Genomic DNA, 21,100 nt, shown 5'->3' on the forward strand with positions numbered 1-21,100 from the left:
GGCAACAGCACAAGCATGGGACACACACCGTGACACTACTTTCCCCACTTGTAACGCTGCGCCAAGGGGGGTACCCACACAACTTGTGAGACTTTTTCCCTACCAACTCGCTTCGGGCACAGCTGAACTCAGGCACAGCTTTTACCGCCCACAGCAGAGCCCCAGCTGTGCTCCTCAACTCACCCACTGTAACTTGCCTCTTGAGGGCTGTAACCTGAGGCCAGCTGAGGGGCGGCCACTGTAGCTAAGCGGCCGCTCTCCTCACGATGAGGGAGCGACCCTTCTTCCCCTGGTAACGGCCGGGGGAAGGGACAGGAGAGGAGCAGGGCGGGAACACCGTGCCGCCACGCGCCCAGCCGCTCCCTGAGCCACCCAACCCCACCACCCACGCGCGCGCAGAGCGCGCATGCCCACGGACCGCCCCGACGGCCATTACTTAGGTGGTGAACCCTCCTCCCCACCCGCCCTTCGGCTGCTACAGGCCGGTGTCGGTGCGCTGCGACACGCCCCTTTTCGCCGGCGCAACGCATGCGTGTTAGGAGAGGGAGTGTAAGTCTCCATTTTGTGTTCCTTTCCCCCTCCCTCTCCCTCCTTGTGCCGCTGAGCTTTCCAGCGGGGAGGAGGTGGCGGCGGCCGCTCAGGAGAGCAGGGAGGGAAGCGCTGTGCCGTCCCCCGCCGCCTTACTTCAGCGCCCGCCGGCCGCTGCGCCTGGGGCTGCCGCCCGCTTCCTGAGGCGGCTGCCGCCGGCGCCGCTTGCTGTTATCTCAGCGCCGCTGCGCTGGGGCAGCCGAGCCCGCCGTCCTGCGCCGGGGCTGAGGCTGGCTCACTGGCTCTTTCTTCCCCGTCTTCCTCCCGGCTGGATATCGAAAAACCGTTGTGGGAGTATTTCGCAGTAGTTGAAGTGTTTCGTTTGCCAGGACCGCTTGGCCCTCTCCCCCCTTGTGGGGCTCGCCTTTGGCGGCGTGCGGGCAGCGCGCTGCGTGCCTGCGCGGAAGCGGCACACTCGGTGTCTGCGGTGGCATTTTCCTATCTCGCCCGTACACGCTTGCCTTTCACCTCTCGGTGGTCAGCGGGAGAGGTGGGGGAACCCGCTTTCTGGACAGAAATGCAGCGAGTTAAAGCAAATTAATTAATCTTCGCGCCCCAGCGAAACCAAAGCAGTCATTGCAACAACCTACCTCTGTTAGGGTCACAGAGACTCTGGCCAATCACTTGAATTTAAATTTAGGTATAAGGTAGTAACACTTAAAATCATTTTAGGTGCTTTACAGGCTTTGTCCAAGTGATCGATCTGGTGCTCTTATAACGGTTCGTAAAGGATTTTAACTGAACCTGGGTAGACTGGGTGACAACACGATACACGTAGCAAAGGTAGTTGTGTTTTTCTAAGGATAGCATGTGTCCAAGGAACAGATTAATTTTGCAGATTCTTAATAAGTCACTTAGGAAATGAGTAAAATCAAGATGGAGAACTAAAAAAAAATAGTCATTTTGTTCTTGGTTCTAGGCTAGAACTGAAAAATACGTGAGCTCAGGGATGTTGAGGTGAAAGTTGCTTTTGAGACAAAAAGCAGCTTAGGCTTAAATTATTCTTGTGGGATTTCATGTAATAAAAAAAGATAACATTCTTGAGAATAGGAAAATACAAAGTTCTGTTCAAAGAATAATTGCACATACTATGTCATCTGTAAGCAGTTTTCTGAGTAATTAATTTTCAAATGTTGTATGTTGGTGATTCAAATAAGACATTCCAGAGCATGTGCTAAGATTTTGGCTACTTAATTTTAAACTGAATCACTAAAATGGCTAATGGAAAAATGGCATTAAATACTTTGCCTTTTTCCTCGGGGCAAGATGTCTCTTATCTCCAATAAATAGTAGGCCCCCTGATTTCATAACCTGCTTTCATATTTCCCCTTAAATGCATTTTTAGATATTCTGAGTAGTTTAAAATCTTTGAATGACAGCAGAGTACTATTCCTATCCTTAAAAGTTACATTCTGTGTGCTGAAGAGAAATTCTGCACACACACACTGCTTTTTTCCTGTGAGTGTTAGGCATAGAGTGCTGGTAAAAGCTGACTTTAGGTCACTTGTCAATTCTGCCACTTACTATGAAACCTTTAGCTGTATTTCTTTCAGCTTGTTTATTTTTTTCCCTTGTAAGATATTTGGGCAGAAATGTTGCTAGTTACATTCAGTGTGAGCTGTTATGTTTCCAAGTATAGCACTTCTGATGCAAGTTCTAATTAAATCTCTTCAAAACATGCTGTTTATTTAATTGGTATTATAGTCTTGAGAAAACTTAGAATTAAGGCAGCAATATGTGAAAACTGTGAAGCCTACCTGTTTTCATTTATGTATTTATTAAACAGGGTTTTTTAGTGGAGTCCATTTTTCAGATATTTGTGTTCAGCTTTTTATAATTTTGTTTTGCCTTTGTTATGCTTTATGTCTCAATTGTAGAGTACAATGAGAAGAGTGTGTTAAATTAAGGCTGTAGTAATAGTCAAATATTTTAGTTTGACAGCCTTTGAGTTGTATGCTTGCAGTTTCCATTGACTTTACTAGTGACCAAGTTGTTATTTTTATATGTTGGGAAAATTGGAGGATATAGAGATGATATTGGAAACAATGGCTTGGGTCAACTCCTATAACTTAATGTTGAGCACAGGATTATCCACTTGTCTTGCATATTACAACTGTGTATGTACTTTACAGGATTTGCCTTTTTATAGTTACAATGTGTAATCCTCTCATATTCATTTTGTCATCTGTCACACGAATCCTTTTGTGAATTTGCAGTAAATAGAATTATTCAGTTTTATACATGTCAGAGTCATTCTTTCTTCTCCAGTGTCTGCAGCTTCATTTATGTCAATTACATTTATTTATATAATTTTATTTGTTTATAATTTTGTCTATCTCTGCAAAAGTTAAAAATATTGCCACTTTTCAACCTTGTCAACTAATTTGTGTATAGAATGTCATTAGTGTGTATATAAACAGCTTCAGATAAATTGGTAATGTTTACTACAGAAGCCCAAATGTTGATCTATTAAGTCTGCAAGAAAGCTTGTTGAATTCTATAGCTCAAATTCTAATACTAGAAGGATTCCAAAATGCAAGTTGATTATTTCCAAAGAATTTGGTGCTATGTAGGCAATGTTTTATTTTGTGCATTAAGATTCATTGTTTTTAAGTGGAACTTAGGTTGACTGGTATCATCCATGTTTTCTCCTTTTTTAAATAATAGCTTAAATGTCTTGTTTGCCTTAGTATAGATTCTTTGCACTTACATTTAAATTATTCTTACAGAGCTGTGTGTTTTTGTTGCTTTGTTATTTCCATAAGCTCTAGGGGAAGATGAACGCTTTAAAGAAGATCTTAATAAACTGTGTTCATTCTTGTCTTTCTCTACTACACCAGTAATTTATCAAATAAAACTGTCAGATGTGTTTGGCACAAGGTGTTATTTGTGCACACTTGTAGTTTATAACTCGTGTTTTCTGAGTGCAACATTAAAATGTGTATCTAATGAGATTTTTTTTTTTAAAAAAGGCCTAACCAAATCTGGGTTTGGTTTATTTGGTGATCAAATGCCTACTGGGTTCCTTTGGGTGGTTGAGTCTACATGAGGGAAATACAATTGTCCGTAAAGCTACAGGATAATTCAGAATATCCATCATAAATACTCAATGCCAGAATTTGAAGCCTTTCACTTCTGAGTGTTTGTAAGTTTTTCTAGTGAAGTAGTACCTCTTTTACATAATAGCATGCACACAAAGGAAGGATAAAATTGCGTTGTATGAGAAGCAGATTCATAATATGACACTTGCATTAGTTGAACTTGATTCCCATGCTTTTTTTGGTTGTATCTATAAGCTGGGTCTAGTCCTGTTTATGACTAACCCATCACTTTCTATCTTGATGCAGTCTTATTGGTGAGTATGCAATTAAAATTTGCTTGTTCTCTCAAAAGCCAATAAGTGACTCAGCTGCTGAAAGAGCTTCCGCAGAAGTCCTTTATTAAGACTAATTACCGTCCCCCCTTAAATTTGAAGACAGTAGATATGTTAATTGTATTCCTACAAGGAACGGATTGCAGAGTTGTTAAGAAGAGCACTTCCCTACAAGTGCTTAGATTGTGAGAAGGAATCCTGTACTATAAAAGGACCCTACATGGAGGTTCAACAGAATGTAATCCCTCAGGGAGGTGTATCAGAGTGGGAGGGCTGAGGTTACCTTCAGAGAGGAGAAGATATACAGATAGGTTCCTGCAGATGGTTCTGGTAACAGGGTGGAAGAAAATACTGGGTTTGAGTGCGCCGGACTTTGTTATTTTGAAAAATACTACCCTACCGCCGAAAGTTGAAATCATTAACATGAGAAATCCTATAGCTAGACAGCACAATGTATTGAAGGTCTATTTTACTTGTTTTCTGCTGTCTTCAGGTGAAGTACAGGAGATGAACGTTGCAAACTTCATGAGTTTTTGTGGATATTCAGTTTTACTTATGCTGATCTTTTGGTATTATTGTGATATTCCACCAGAAGTGGATATCGTAGTGCTGAATTTCAAGGATTGGGACAGTAATCAGATGATTCGTTACTACATTTTAATAGAATGTAGCTATCTATACTCAGCCAGAGAATTTGCTTTGATTGGCAAATGGAACATTAAGGAATCATCCTTGATTCTTAGTTTGGTTAAACTTTAGCTTGAGGTGGTGTTGAAGAGGAGTTTCATCAGCATAGCAATTATTAAAATAGAAGAAAACTAGCATTCTGGAGGCACATCTTGCAGTAATCAGATTATTATAATTGTGGACAGTATGTTACTGACGTTTCTAAGGAGATGCTTTGTTGACCAGACTCCTTTTTAGTGCAACTAGAAATTTCTTTTTCCTCCCGTCTTACTTCTTATATGTAAGTGGTGTCACAGACCAAGTAGAGTTCAAGAAAAAAAGCAAGTTTTCATAATGAATAGACAAAACAGCTAACACCGTTTTTGAACTTAATTTTCCTTTGTTGATGCTTTGTCCTTGTTAAAGTCAGCTGCTGATACTGGACCTTTCCACTCCTACTTGCTTTTCCAGATCTTACAAGATTACTTCACCTTGCTTCTGCCAATTATTCTGTTTAAGTTACCAGGTTTCAGCTTCCTTGGAACAGAAGACAGGCAAGATAGTGTTCCGATGTACATTTCAAGTGAAATGTTCTCCTTGCAAATATTTGTAATGAAGACCCAGGAGTACAGAATTTTAAAATACTTAAGGTAAAAGTAAATTAGAGCACTGACTCCTGTAAAAAAAAAAAAAAAAAAAAAAGAGCTTGGGAGTATGAGTGTATATAGTGGTGTATGTCTGTTGGCCCTGGTGCCACTCTTCTGTCAGGAATCTCTAGATTACAGTTTATTCTTGCTTTATTATGTACACAGCACAGAAATGGTGATTGTGTTGTAAGGAATCAGAATACTGATTTGTCTTCGTGTAAGTGAAAGTTGTTGAACAGTTAATGTGTTTTGGTAATATTGTCTTCTCCAGAAGAGCCACAGATCCCTTGGGTCTTAGAAAAACTGCACAGAAAAACACAGTCCTGTCACATTAAAAAAAAAAAAAAGACAAAGGGAAATGTGTAGGAATCACTTAATTATCAACATGCAACTCCGTAGCAGAGTCAAGCATTGGTATTTGCTGAAAATCAAATAGATGATCATGGCCAGAAGCCCCTAGTAATTTTTGCTTTCTGCTTCTTCTTAGAAGGAACTTGGAAAGGTCAGGCATATTTTAATGGTCAACAGTGAGTAGATGGGCAAAATGTAGACTTTGGGTAGATCATGCCTAGCAAGGTGATGATTTAATGAATTCAAGATAGGTCATTGATAGATAATATCTGGTTTTCCTGTGTTAAAAACCAGGTATGCTGTATACTATATTTCCTTTGGGGATATATTCCTTTGTGCCATGAGAAACAAGAGTATCCTTGGATGGTAGAGAGGGTTGGCTAATGCCAAATCTGATTCTTCAAAAACAAACCATAATTCTCAAACATTTAAAATTACAGTAGAAACTTTAAAAATGATATAGTGCTTCTAATGGCCTACTTTTTTTGGAAGTGGTGTGGTTATTCTAGTAGTGAACTTGAACAATGATAAATAGGCCTTGGTAAAAGAGCTATTTTTAACCTTGTGGGCAACACTAAAGAAAATGTTCTAATTGTGAGATGTAAATAAACCTTTGATTTTAATCAGAATGTGTGCTTTTCCTCGTATCAGTTTTCACTGCAATACTGAATATTCCCAGTGTAGCTCATCAGACTTGCAATGTAATGCAACCAACTCAGCAACTACATTTATCAGCTTCACATTTCTAGATACTCTGAAGTACAGATTTTTTGTATTGGCACTGCAGTGCTGCCTGTTACTTTATCAAAATGACACTGTGGCTTAGTGCATGAATAGTCAAAAACGTTTATATTCATTCTTCTGAACAGAAAATTTTTTAGCATTAGCATTTGCACAGATTTAGCAAGGTCTTAAGTTGCTAAAAATCTGATGTGTCTGGTAGGTATTTGCCTTGGAAGGTAGTCTGCTGTTTAGAAGTCATTGCACACTGACTTGTTGGAATAGTTTACATATGTCATTTAATTTGTTTTCAAAATGGTTTCTGAAATGTTAAAGAATAAGGCTTTAAATTGGCATATTGCTGACATTTAGCACTAAGTATGCATATTATTTGTCCTGTTCAGTGGTATTATGCAAATACTGAAAATAAAGTACCTTCTAAACTGTTTTGCTGGATTTGTGTACAAGTCTTAACTGAGAACTGAGAGATAATGAAGGCATGTTAGAAAGCACTAGGTAACATACAAGGCTCAAATTTGTATTTAGCTTGTATTAAGACTGAGAAACAGGGTTCTGTTAATAAAAACAATATAATGATTCCCTGAACTGGTATCAAGTAAAGTATTTCGTAGTGGTTTTGGATTTGGAAATAGCTTTTAAATGGCATTCATGCATTATTATTTTTCTAAATGGTCACTAAAATGAATTGGTGCTGGACTTTATGTGGTTTTCTGTTGCCAGTATTTTGTTCTTCTTGATGCTGTATCTAATTCTTACCACCTTCTTGATATTCCACTTTAAAAAAAAAAATCATTAATTTTATATATTTTACCCATGATCTTTGGCATCTCAATGAATCAAAACCAGTAGCTTCCTTACATGCTTATTTAATATACAGTAGCAGAGCAACCAAGCTGACAGTCTTTAGATCCCTATGTGAAAGGACTTTGAAATTACACTTGCAGAGAAATGTATGTCTCCTTTTTATTTCTTGTGCTGGGACATCTCCTAATGATTTCAGGCTTTCAGTCTCTTTTTAGTGCATGTTGTGTTATTAAATATTTAAGAATTATATGGTTGAGATGAATACTATTTCAGAATAGCAGAATCTTATTCATTGCAGAGAAGTTTTCAGGTCAAATTCGGCTTTAAAACATCCAATTTTAGAAGGAGATGGGGAAGGACAGAAGGGAGCTTGCCTAAACCTAAGGTTTATAAATCTCTTCAGTCATATTTTTTATTAGGGAGATGTTTTGCTGAGGAAACTGTGTAGTCTTGTTTAAAATATGATTACGTTCATGTATTTGTGGAAAAAAACGAAATACAGACAAGCACATCTCGAATGAAGAGTTAATAGTCTACACAATATTTCAATAGAAAATTTTATGACCCTGGACTTCAGCCCCCATTGCTATGCAAGCTTTCATAGAAATTGTATTGAAATCATCATGAAACTACAGGGATGTTATTGTTTTGTGAAATGTTAATTGTCAAACTATTGTGCCTGTTTGCGTGTTGCTGCATGCAGATTATCAACTAATATTTTTGGTTCAGTTATCATTACAGACTTGTGTAAGACTAGCCATTTGCCTATTAAAAACTCTATTATTATTTATAGGTATTATTAAATATTTGTTATTAATATAATTATTATAAATTGATTTATCGTAAGTTGTGTACTAAGTACTGAATTGGAAGAGGAAGGGTGTTCTCGGCCATTGGACTGTAGTAATTAAGCTGTTCAGTGTGAGATTGTAAGTAGTTACTGGTCTGCAACTTTATAACAATCAGGATTAGTCTTTGCAGTTGTTATATAAGAGGATAGTAAGTGCAGGATTTAAAACAGGAGAGATTTGGTGGTGTTTGGACGTTCATGGAACACAGTGAAAAGAATCTTACTGTGTTTTTTATTTTGAACTCAAGATACACTTCTAGGTACTCTAATGTTAGACAAAGTAGTGCATTTTAGTATAGATGTTTTTATGGGAGTAGTCAAACAAATGAAAAGGGCTTTCTTAGGAAAACAAGTATTTTTAAAGGATTTGTGTGCCTAAAGTTGTAGACAAGTGCTTTAAAATTTGAAAAGAAAATATCTAAGTACAAAGAGGTTTTATTCTGTGTTTGGCAGCTTTTTTCCCTGTATTTTTTTCTAGTGTAATGTTAGTTTTTGAGATACACTTAGCATGTATGTGAGCATTTTTTGTCTGTACATTGAAAATATGAATATGAAGGCAGCATTAGAAAAGATAAAATCACCCTACATTATTCCTTGAATGCTTTCTGTTTATTATAAGACCCACATCTTAACTAATTTTTAGTTTTGTGTGTTGAGATTGTATGATGCAACTACCAAATAATGTTTTCCAGTGTTGTAAGAAACCACCTATTGTACAGCTGTTAATTCACACGTGTTTTTGTACTATACTACCTTATGAAAACATATGATGGAAACTTAGATACTTGGGGACTGATGGTGATCAGATGATATTATATCCTTTCCTCTAAGCATTGGAGATTACAATCACATTTTAATCGTTCAAATGGTAAGAATATGTTTTTGGGACTGCTGTTGCCACACTAAATGTGTTGCTGCTACTAGCATCTAGAAGGATATAGCCATACAGGCAATTGAAGTGACTGTCAGTTTCGAAGCTGTGGATTGAGCCCCTGCAGAAACCACTGCAGAAATGTTCAAAGTCAAGGGTGGGAAAGATAGCTTGATAATGGGAGTGAGCTACACCTGTACTTGTAAGACTGCTTGCTATGTAGATGCAAGAAATACTGAGCTAGTGCTTGAGTCTGCATACAGGGGTCTATCTAGAGATATTTGTGTAATCATTTAATTGAGAAGTGATGAAAAACCCCCAATTTCTAAACTGCCTGCTAACTAACAGCATAAGCACTACTGCTTTTTTTAGGACAGTCAGTCTTAATGAGGTTCAACCGCTGTGAAAAGTAGGACTTATTAACAGAAGCTTTCTTTCCTTGTTTTTATTTATTCTGTTTTTAATAGCATAACCAGCTCAAGGAATTCCAGATCAAGCAACTCCATCTCAGCTGCTGGTTTCCTTTCCCACGTGTAACGCATTTGTTATCCTGGTACAGCTGTTTTTTGGATCGTGTGGTGAGTCAGACCAGTGGAGACATCTGAGCAAATTGACTAGACAAAAAAGGGTTGTTTTCAACCTTGACAAACTTGAAAAGTTCATTGTTCCAACTGATTGTACAGCCTACAGACAGTTGCTTACATAAGCTTATGCAAGGTCTGGAGAGAGAAGTGGGAGTTGCTTTAGGTGGAAGAATTGCTAGCCTTACTACCCAGAAAATTGTGCTTGGAAACATGGGGTAACCGAGGGTGCCTCATCCTCTGAACCAGATTTACACTGCAGTAATATAGACAAAGTGCTGCTTTATTTGTGAATTGTCCCAGCTAAGGTGAAAAGGAACAATTTCTCAACAGCCCTTTAGCACTAGCCATATCTGTGCAAATGCTTCCATAAGTTCAACAGGTTCATTTAAACCAGTTTGATTGTGATCCAAAGTGGGCTAGATAATAATTCATCTATTATTGGATTTCTCTGTTGAAAGGTGGCTGCTGCTCCTTAGCTCTTAATGACAGTGGGATGCTTACAGTCAATTTTAGAGATAAGCTGAATGTTGTCACTTCTTTGCAGATACTATTTACAGACTTCCAGCCATACAGGCACTGCATCAAAACTGGATTTATTCAATGTTAGCATCAAACTGGGATGTGGCCATGTTGTAATGGATCAGCAGCTGAGTTGCATTACTGTGTACAGAAGTATCGGCATAAAAATATACATTAAGAAGTATGTATTGGCATAAAAGTATTGTACAGAAGTTCAGCATGAAAATATATTTTTATTAGTGTGGATTATGGACATGTCTTACAAGTTCTGCATTGTAAATTTAACTAGTCAAATAGAGCATGGATAGATTGTTGGCCTACACTGTTAGTGGATCAACAGTTTTTCGTGCATATGCTTTCTGAATAATTTTCCCTATATACCTTTAGCAGCCAGCATCGTATATATATTGAATTAAAAGTTTTAAACAAATTCAAAATAAATGCTGCCTGAAAACCTATTCCTTGAAATACATGTGACTATAAATATTTGGTGTTCCTAGGAGAAACTTCTTACTTTAAACTTTGCCTGACAGTTTAGGAGAACTTATTATGAAGTTAAACTGGAGTGAGTGTGTACAGCAAAGTCTTTTCCACACCCCTGCCTCCCTGGTTAAGACAGGTGTTGCTGCTTAACAGATGTTGCTGTTAGTGTTGTTTCCTGTTGAAAACAATGAAACATGTAATTGTCCATTTTGATTTTTAAGGATGTTAGAAAAAATTTTGCAAGCTGTAGTTGAAAAAAGATAAAAGCAATTTTAACTAATAATCAGATCAAGGCTGGGTTTTCTTCAGTCTAAGTTTTTCTAAATTTGTTTTAAAAGAAAAAAGTCTTGAAGAAAAGTCCAGGTTTTGACTGAATGAGCTTTTCCTGAAAGTGGAGTTCAACAGAGCATTGCACTATTCATATCTTTTTATAGAAACATTCTTTTTCCTTTTATGATGAACTAATGATGATTGAACTAATATTTTTTCCACTAGACTCCGATGAACATTCCATGGATTGGAGCTTTCCTAAGTGGAAACTGTAGTAATTAGTGGTACATATAGGCTTCCTTCTCCTACCCCAAACAAAACAAAATTGGAATTTACCTTGTAGCAGGGTGGTAACTTTCATTTCATGTTAATAAATTGTAATGCAATAACATTGTCGTAAGTTACTTCAATACTTATTTACAATCTTTTCAGCTCATTTTAAGTTACTTTCAGTGTCTGGAAATTGGGCCTTACTCAAGTTTCAGTGTCTCTCATGTTCATTTCCAAGTGCTAGGTCCTGTATGACTCTGTTTGCAAGGTCAGAATGCTTTACCTTGTCAGACTGTAAGTGTCTGTACCCAGTGATCAGCTCCCTTCTCAACCTTCCTGATAAGCTGAATAAGTTAAAGTCCTTTATTAGGAATAGATGAGGATATCAGATAGCTGTGGCAAAAGACAAGCTCTAGGATAAAATCCACTGTGAGCAAAGGAGAGAGAAAAAGACCAAAATAGCCTGGCAAAAGAGGAATGTGATTGTTTCCATAATTAAAAAGGGTTGGCTGGCCTACAATAAATGCAAATAATGAATCAGTGACACACAAACGGTGAATTGCTGTTCTGGAAAAATGTCTTGTTCATGATCCCACCTTAACATGTATTACCTCTCAACAATGCTTGTTTTCAAGTGATGTATAAACTCTGTTCTGTTGCTTATTGTCTCAGAGGCTATGTCAAATGTTATGATATTTGCTCTTAATGATCTGAGTGTGGTTAAGGTGACCAAATTCTATCTTTAGAAACACATTTGGCTCACCTTGCTGCTCGTATATACTACAAGGGTAGTGGTGGTTCTACAAGGAAGCAGCCAATGTATAAAATTCATTTGTGAGCCATGCATAGTTACAAATTCATGTAGTTAACAGTATTTACTTTGTACTTTCTGGCTGTTCTAATGTCTAAGTGGTTTGTTAAACTGAACATTTCCCTGTAAATGCTAAGAAGTTAAGCTTTAAAACCAGCTACACTAGAAGTAATTTGAACTAGTGCTGTTAAAATGCATTATTTGACAAAGCTATATTGTCCTATTGTATCCCTCAAATGGAGTTTCGTCTTGGGTAAGTACTAAATTAATGAGGATCTCTGTTGTACTCACTGTTATTCTTTTCTCAAAAGTGCGAAAGCCAAACTTCAGCATTTTATAAGTGTCTTTGTTTAGTTAGTTGTATTTTACTCTCATGCTATGTCTTCCAGCTTGAGAACCCTGTTGTCACTGGCAGTGTGGAAGGTCCAATCTGATGGCAGTTGCATGTCCTGAATCAAAACAGGGCTTTCAGCTCTCCATGTTAATTCTCCTCATTTCATCAGGCATAAGTAGTACAACCATACTTGCAGTAAGTTGCTTTGGAGCCTCCATAAAGTATAAGGCTTTCTTTGTTTTTTCCAAGTGTTACAAACAAGAATCAGCTTTGGTGGCTGATAAGTGGTTTATAACTCTTGTTGTAACATCTGTCCTTCCAGAAAGGAAGGTATTGTCAGCTAGTTTCAACTAAGGCCAATTTGTGTATAGTTATGAGAACTTCTCTTCTTTGTAAGTAGACGTTTTTACTAGTCAGCACTGCTGTCAGATTATTTATGCTGCAAATCTTTTTTTTTTTTACTCATTATCTCTGAAAACCAAAGATAATAAGCATAACTGAGAAGCTTTAAGTAGCCTACTGTATGCTAGGTGGTCAAGGAGGCAACTACTGGCCACTCCTACAAAAACCGATTTTTAAACTATTTGTGTAACTTGTATTTTCTTTTTAGGTGTCAGTTCTTCAACCTGACAGAAACTTGCATAACTGGCAGAAAGGGCTTTTCTCTCTAGAGCTGAATTGTGCAGCTTTAGCTGGACACTGAGGGAGTAGAATTTCAGGGGAATCTTTCCTGAACCTGAGACTCTTAGGGCTGCTGGCTACTTAAAAAAATACTTCAAGATGCTTTTATTTTGGGAAAATGTTGTCTTTTTTTTCTTTAGTTTTGTCATCTTTGTGTTGCTACATGGAAACTGAGACAGCCTAACACTGTGCAAATCTGATTAAAATTATCTGTGCTGTTTCAAAGGTCAGGCGCACTCAGTGAACTTGCTTTCAAATTATTTTGTTTATTCTGTGTACGTATGCATCTTGAGCTCTATAAAGGTCAGGAGAGGAGATTCATTTTGGAATTTAAAGAAGTTAGGTTTTTACTGCTGGTAGCCCTTGTTAGTTTCACTTGAACTAATGAAAATAGTTTCCCTTTGTTGTTTTTTCGCTGTCAGTTTTATTTCTCTAGTGAAGCTCATTTGTAGCTGTGAGGTCCATTTGAAAATAAAACAATATTAGTAATGCATTTTATATTTTCATATTTTATGTGATCTTAAAAATTAAGTACTGTTTGCACAAATTAAACAGTACTCTTATTTGGTTTTTGGTTTCTTGGCTTGTTTAATTCATGTGGCAGACTAACATTTTCCTAGCTAGAATAATGTATTTGAAGGATACACAATATTTAACTGTCTCTTGCCACAAATGGTTTAATAAAATAGGGGTGGTGGTGCAATCCCTTAGAATTTTTAAGTCCTGCTTATTAATGTTCAGGTTGAATAATATTACAACAAAAGGATTCATGTGTGTGTCAGTGCAGCATAACTAATTGCGGTTTTCAGTCACAGGACTGATGACAATTAGTAAGGAAGTGGGCTTCTATTGAATACAAAAGAAACTGCATCTGTAAGGTGGCTAATTTTTGTCCTAAAACAGGCTGTTATATAAGTCCCCTTACATTGTAGTTCTGTCTGTAGAATGGTGGAAATATTTTTGTTTACTTTTAAAATGATAACTCATAGTGATGAAGAGATTCTCAAAACAATAATAATGATGACTTTTCACATAAACATGAGTACCTTTTTCAAAGTTTACATTCACTTGGAAGGTCTTGAGCTGTTTAATCAAATCAGATTTTTCTGTCAAAAGTATTCTGACATTGTTTCTTTCCTGACTTTAGGAGACGAAATCTGAATGAGGCAGAACTTGCTTATTGAATGAACATAATACCAAAACTTAACAAAACTCTGTTTTAGTGCGCATTTTATGTGAAGGATGGACATATTTTGTAGTTACATGAAAGGTTAGAAAATTGTTCTGCATCTCTCTTTATGGATAAAAGAACATAAATCTCATCTAAGAAGTTGCGGCTCTTTCAGTAGTGAGTAATAGATGTTTTTCTAAGTAGAGCACTAATCTTCCTTGCCAAAGATTAATTTAGTATATATTTAAGCTGCAGTTGTTTCAGTTCGTGTGGCCATAACCCAGCTTGGATATTAGTAGCAACAGATTGGTCACACAGATTTCTTTTTAGTTTAAAAAAACTGCTTTAGTAAATTGGGTATTTGGCCAGGCTGGTTGACTCTAATTTCATAGGCAGACAGTTGACCGCTGGGTACGTGTACTTTTAAAGACACAGAAGGATGGTGAGGCCTAGACTGGTGGTGCGTTTTCTTGTGGGAGTTTTGCCAAGATGCTGCTACTGCTTTGAGGCTCCTATTCTTGCCTGCTGCTTACTAATTAGTATAATTTGTAAGCTTCCCTCCACTGATTCATTATTCTTAGTAGGAGGCACTGTCTTTTTTTCTTTATCCAAGTGTCTTCAATGAGAGAGATTTTTGTGTCAGCTTTTCCTCAATTTTGCTGTTTGAGTCCTAGTCCATTAAATAGCTCTTGTGTTTTATACCTGTTGAGATGTATCGTTCCCAGTGCTGCAACTGAAGCAGTAGCTATTAGGCCTTGACAGTATGATTTAACAAAACTAAAAAAAAAATTAAAAATTTGGGAACTTTAGGATATTTGAAGTACAACTTAGAATGTAAGTGTTTTATAACATAAAACATACATAACTATTGTATGTATTTTATTTATTTGGGACAATTTCTATTAAATAACATTTTATCCTGTTTTTAACTTTCCCAGGTATCAGGAAAAAAACTTGCCTTCTAGTATTGTGACATTAACACTTTCCCTGTCACGTTAATTCTGATGTGTGACTTGTTGTTTTTAAAGACTTGATTAGCTGGGATAAAATCTCAATATGATGTATGCTAGTGGTGTATGTAGTGGTGTATCTCCGAGCGGTGACCGAGTATCAGTATCTAAATGTAGACTTATGTTCAGGTGAAAAGAGAGGAATAGAAAGGGAGAAAAGGTAGAGTGAGAAAATATTGTTCTTTGGAGGAAGATTAATAATACTTACCTTTGAGAGTGATATATAAGGCCTGATGTTGCACATAATCAGAATTAGAAATGGATGATTATCCACAGCATCTAGCTTATATAAATACTTTGGTTACTACTTAAAGCTTCTAAAATTACTTCCTTTTTTTTTTTACAGAATTGTATTGTAATGTAGAACCAAATTCATATTAATATGTGTAGCTTTACAGGTAATCAAACATTGGTACTAGTGAAGATCTTTTAAACTTCGTTATGCATAAAACAACTCTCTTGAAATGTTTGGGTTGTTTGGTGGATTCCAACGCTATTAGGCACTGAGAGTCCTGTGAGATATACTGGGAGGCCTAGAATTAGGGATACTTAGTCCTTTGAACTTTTTTGTTATTATTTGATACTGAGACTAGAGCAACGGCTTTCTCTGTGTGTATGGAAATTTGGTATATGGGTGTGTAGTCAAATGTTCTGGTTTTTGTATGCTGTAGTGGGCACTGTATAATTATGTCCTTTCCTGCTTTGGCACGTTTATTGTATTGTCATTAGGAAGCTTGTAAAGGATATTTCTCTTGTGGTGTAAGAGTTAATTCCTAGGTAGAATGCTGTAATGAGTGGTTTCAAATTGTGTAGCTTTATCTCAAAATAATTTTTTTTAAAAAAATTAATATATTGTATTTGATCTTTAAGTTGGAAAAATACCAGTGAAAGCCCAGAGTGTAAGAAGTATAATAGACACAGTAGTCAACTGGTCTAGTAAGACCAGTTGAGGATAAATCCAGATGCCGGTGAAGCAAATGTGAATGTGTGGCATTGACATGCTTAGCATTGAGGTTTACGCCAAGTCATTTCTTTAACCAAAATGATATTTCAGCAAAAGACCTTTGCAGTTGCTCGGAGAAGTAAGAGTTACGGGCGCTGACTTCATAGGTGCTTACTTCTGAAGTAGCAATATTTCTTTGAAAGTTATTGCATACTTTAATTATCTTTGCATACACATTAGATGTAGTAGGGTAGGACTGCTTTGCCTAAGTTACTTCTAGTGTAAATCAGTGTTTTGAATGGGGACATAGCAAAACTCTTAACAGTGTAGAAGAAGGGTTTAATGAGCAGTGGATGTTTAACCCGAAACTGTTTGTTGGCATGTTCTGACGGATTGTCTCAGCCTGTAAGCTTCCATTGGTTCCTCTGGGCACTTTAACTTATGCAGCGTACGTACTGTAGGTATGTTGTGCAGCGTATGTTGGGACACTCTTACTTTCAACTTCTTGTGGATATGTACTGCAAACAGTGGAAACTAAATAGGAAAACAACTAATGTTTTCTTAAATGCAAAGAATACAAGTGACTAGCTGTTTGTGCATGTTGTTGTGTGTGCACCTGTGATGTGAAATACCTGTGGCTGGTATTTCTGGCAACAGCAATTTCTGGCAATCAATTCTGGCAACAGCATGGCTGCTTTTGTGCCTGTAAATTCCTGACGCTGAAAAGTTGTGTCTGTATTCTTTCTTTTTTGCTTCAGAGATGTTCCATCATAAACATAAATAATGTATGTAAAACATGGAAGTAAATGATGCTGAGTATGAGGATTATTCATTCTGTCCATATATATTATGTGTTTATGCTGTTATCCATTTAGGGTTCTGTGCTCATAATTGACTGAATTAGTTACGCATTTGTTGAGTTCCACTTTGTTTTAGGGTATGTAGACTATGTCTTCAGGAAGTTTGAAGAAAAAGATGGAGAATGCAAAGAATAAATATTGTCAGTGTTGATGAAAAACATAAATCAGAAAAAATCTGATAACATTGTTTAAATAGCTTCTCATAAATGCATAAGAGTCTCATTAGTCCAACATCCGAAGACTAATGAATATTAATGAATGAGATCAAAGACATTTAGAAATCAAAGCAAGTAAACAACAATTATTTTTAAGAATTATGTAAGTTTTTAACTGTGCAAAAATATGAATCTTCTTAACTGAACAGCTCCATGAGAAGTTTTTCTTGGAAATATTTTTTCTGAAAATTTTTATGTTGAACTAGAAAGGCAATTATGTAATATAAACAAAACAGAAAAATATATACATCAAAACCTGAAATATATAAAATGTTTTGAATATGGTGTATTGAAATACCTATAAATACAAGTGTGGAATCTAATAGGCTGGGAATTTGATCTTGGCCAGAGTCTATGATTTGAGCTTGACTCAGACTGCCAACACAAATTAGTGAAATATTGAGAAGGAAATTACTTTTGGATGTCTCAGACTTCTGCTGTTTCCTTCTACATTTCTAGTGCTTTTGGGCAAAAGTTACCTGTGCTGAAACATATACATAGTGTAATTCTGTTAAATAAAATAGTTTTGTATGTCACTTAATAAAGATTCTGATGATTGAATGTCAGAGTAAAATCAGAGCTTCATCTCAATATCTGCTTTTCCAAATGTTATCTAGATCCACCATGTAGCATGATCTGTATACCACAGTTATTTAAACTTTAAACTGTGCATGCTAGTAGTATTGCATGGGGTATTTCATCACCACAATATAATGCAAGTGAATCTTGCAAGATTTAGGGAAATAATTGGAATAGATTATTAAATACTACTTTTCAGTTCTCTTTACATGTCTACTATCATTCAATTAGTAATTTTTCTATTCCACTAAAATAAAACAAAAAAAATATTTCTGTATGAGATGATGATTTAAACAAAATAATAGGTCTAGGCATGAGTTAAGGTATCTTTTATTTTTATTTCCGCAATTAAAAAAAAAATATATCTGTATATATATCTTCTTTAAAATTCTGTGAGGATTTTAATCCATTTAATCCACAAAGGACATAATAGAAATATTACTCCAAAGGCACAGATTCCCTAGTGCAACACAGGAAAGTGTTCTGGTCATGAAGTACCCAATCCCTATGAGCATTAGTGATAGTATTTGACAGTTTGTGATTCCTACAAACTTTAATGGCAATGTAGGGCTCCCAAGAGGATTCTTCAAATACTGTCAAAGTAACAGTTTCATTTTGAACCTAGATATAAAGCTAATGGTATCTAACAGCTTTTAGTGTCACTGAATCAAATTCCTCAAGTAGAAAGGACGGTTGACATTCTGTTTTAAAGTGACCATATGTTTGACCCAGTTCTGCGATTGTGGTGTCATCGCAATTGTATCTTGCTACTGTAGACTCTTGGAGGCTGACAAGCGGAACAAGTTGCTTTAGCTCACATAGCTCATCTGTCACACTGAGTAGCTTGCAGATTTCTATTATCTGAATGAAATGTGGAGACAGTACTTCTCTCTGCCTATCAGCATAGTCAGCAACCTGCTCACACCCCTGGTAACAGAGTGAAATGAAATGCTAGAAAATAGAGAATTAAAAAAAATATTTCCAGAGATGCAAACGTAAGCCACATTTAATAATTGAAAAGTTTGTGATTTAGGAAAAAAAAAAAAGAAAAAATATAATGTCCAGGAACTAGATGGAGGGCTTTGGATTGCATGGAAAGTTAATTTCCAAAGAAGGCTTGCCATTACCTTATCTGAAAAGAAAGATGAAAAACTTTTAGTTGTATATTTAAGATCCAGTGCTAAGAACAGTTTTGTAGTTCAGTAGGGCAGTGACAGTCATCTCTGTTTTCATTGTGAGCACTTTCTTAGCATTTAAAATGTTCAAACTTTTATGGAGATCTTATTGTATTTTCCCAAAACAGCGCAGCTAGAATTTTGTACACTAGGCCAAATCTTGCCATAATCTCAACACAGAGCTCTTGGAAGTTCTGTGATGAGAGCAATGTTAGGGCACTGAGTTTGTGCAGGTTGCTCTTTGAAGTTCATATGTGGCTGGCTTGACTGCTTTACTCTTGCAATGATGGATTTTTACTTGTCGTTTTGAGAGTATTAGCGAAAGAAGCACAAAGCATAATGCTTACTAAATGTTGATTAGAGGTTTTTCCCATGTCAAACATGGCTAGCAAAACTTCTTCCTCTTTATGTCTAGTTTTAAAAATGCTTTTACTAGAGTAAAATTTCAAAGTACAGTAACTGTCAAATTGTCTTATCCAACTTAGAATAATCAGCAGTAACACTCCATTTAGGGTTATTGAATTAGCCATTATAGGAACCGCAGAAAGTACATAACACTTCAATTTGCGTTCACTTGAATTTGGTTATTAAGCTTTGATGGAAATTCCATTTAACCAAATATTTCGATTTACAATAGTACAATGTTTAACTCTTATCTGAGTAAAATTTGAAAAATAATTGTTTCATTGATGCTTGCTTTTATCTGTTGTATTTACTTAATATATTTCTAAAAATGTTTGTTGGTCCCAAATTAGAAGATTTTTAGTCTTTTCTTTAAAGTACTGACTAATATTTTTGACTGTCCTTTTTTTCTGTATGAACACCGAAGATAAGCTGTCTATAACTTTAAGTATTGTTAATAAATGTGTTTATTTTAGAACTACTTTACAGCTCTCAAATATAAAAATAGTAGTAATAACAATTGATAAAGTTAAATCTTTGGGGAAAATGATTATGGGTTGAATTTTAAAATGCATTGAACTCAGGTGTAATAGTTAAGACTTGAAATACTTAAGACTTTTTTTTTTAGTCATTACAGGTCTTACAGTAATGAGGTGATTCACATGTAGTCACAGGTTGTTTTTTTTTTTTAATAAGAAAACTTTCTGCTTTGGTCTAGTCTTCTGAATTGAGGCATTGTTCTTCCTAATGCATACAAAAATATATAGTTCCTCAGTACCCCTACTTTTGGTAACTAACAAGAATATGCACATTAGATAATAAGCTAGCAAGATTGTGACTTCTTAAAGAAAAGATGTGTATCCTTATTGTTTTTATATTTTTAAATGCTGCCATGAATTACCTATTCTAATTTGCATCAACTTGCATCCAATTATATGTGCACTTGACTGATATTTAAAAATAATTTAACTGCAAAACTGAATACAAGTGTAATTTTAGTATGGAAAAGTAATCTTGCTATATTGGCATGGATTTCTTTCTTTTGCTGTTTAAAGAGAATTAATTTTGTTTGAATCAGCTGTTTCTGAAAACTAGGTATCTGAAGTACTGTGGCTACTGGATGTAATGTTTACAGACACAGGATGTAATTTGTATTTAGTTATAGTACTTGTGGAATTGTCTTATGACCTTTTTATTTAAGATATGTTGATTATATGTTTTATCTAATTGCTTCCGTAAACACATAGCACCTTAATCATGTCTGCATTGTGCAGGTCTTAAAATGTCTGTACGTGGATAAAACTTGGGCTTTCTCTATCGTGGCAGTAACAGGCTACTTTGGTGGGTTTACAGGGGTATTTAGAAACTAGACAAATGTTAGAACTGATGATCATTTGAGGATGATAGCGAGGCATCAGTGCAGAACATGCTGTTAAAAGTAGACAGGTCAAATCTTTGCTTTAGCTAGTAACAACCACAACTGTGGTTTTGTAATAAGAATGATTGTGGCAGTCCACAAGCAAAACGATCCATATGTGGCACGTGTCAGAAATACCTGCTGGTATTTAAGAATGAGATAGATAGGTTACACTGGGGGAGAAGCCTGCTAATAATGTTTTATTCAAAGTGATGCTGTACAAAATTATTCAAAAGGAATACATCAGCTGATATTTTCATCGAGGAAATGATGAGCTGAACCACCACGAACTAATTAAAAATAGGACTATGGAATGTATGGCATATGTATGAATTAGGAATATATTTATATCTTTGGGCTTTACAGCTTCAGTGGAATAGAAAGGGTCGTTCTGTGGTGATAGATGGATATGTGGTGAATTGCACAAGATCTGAGAAAATGAGGATTGCATTTATCATATCTAAGGGGAATGTCAAAGTGTGTGT

The 21,100-nt window shown here is 36.2% G+C and overlaps 1 protein-coding gene across 7 annotated transcripts in view; it reads left to right on the forward strand.

Moving 5' to 3' along the window:
* Window positions 1–426: 426 nt before the first annotated feature.
* Window positions 427–21,100, forward strand: part of FHIT (fragile histidine triad diadenosine triphosphatase) — a 641,137-nt gene continuing 620,463 nt past the window's right edge. For 4 of the 7 annotated variants that reach the window (XM_072875906.1, XM_072875908.1, XM_072875904.1 and 1 more), the window contains exons 1-2: window positions 431–549; window positions 9,359–9,469. The gene's annotated coding sequence lies outside the window, so the exon portion shown is untranslated. Of the gene's footprint in view, window positions 550–9,358; window positions 9,470–21,100 lie in introns of all 7 variants that reach the window. The other 3 variants (XM_072875907.1, XM_072875902.1, XM_072875905.1) reach the window with 2 other exon arrangements.

The sequence above is a fragment of the Ciconia boyciana genome, chromosome 11, assembly GCF_034638445.1.
Source record: "Ciconia boyciana chromosome 11, ASM3463844v1, whole genome shotgun sequence".
Classification (NCBI taxonomy): Eukaryota; Metazoa; Chordata; class Aves; order Ciconiiformes; family Ciconiidae; genus Ciconia; species Ciconia boyciana.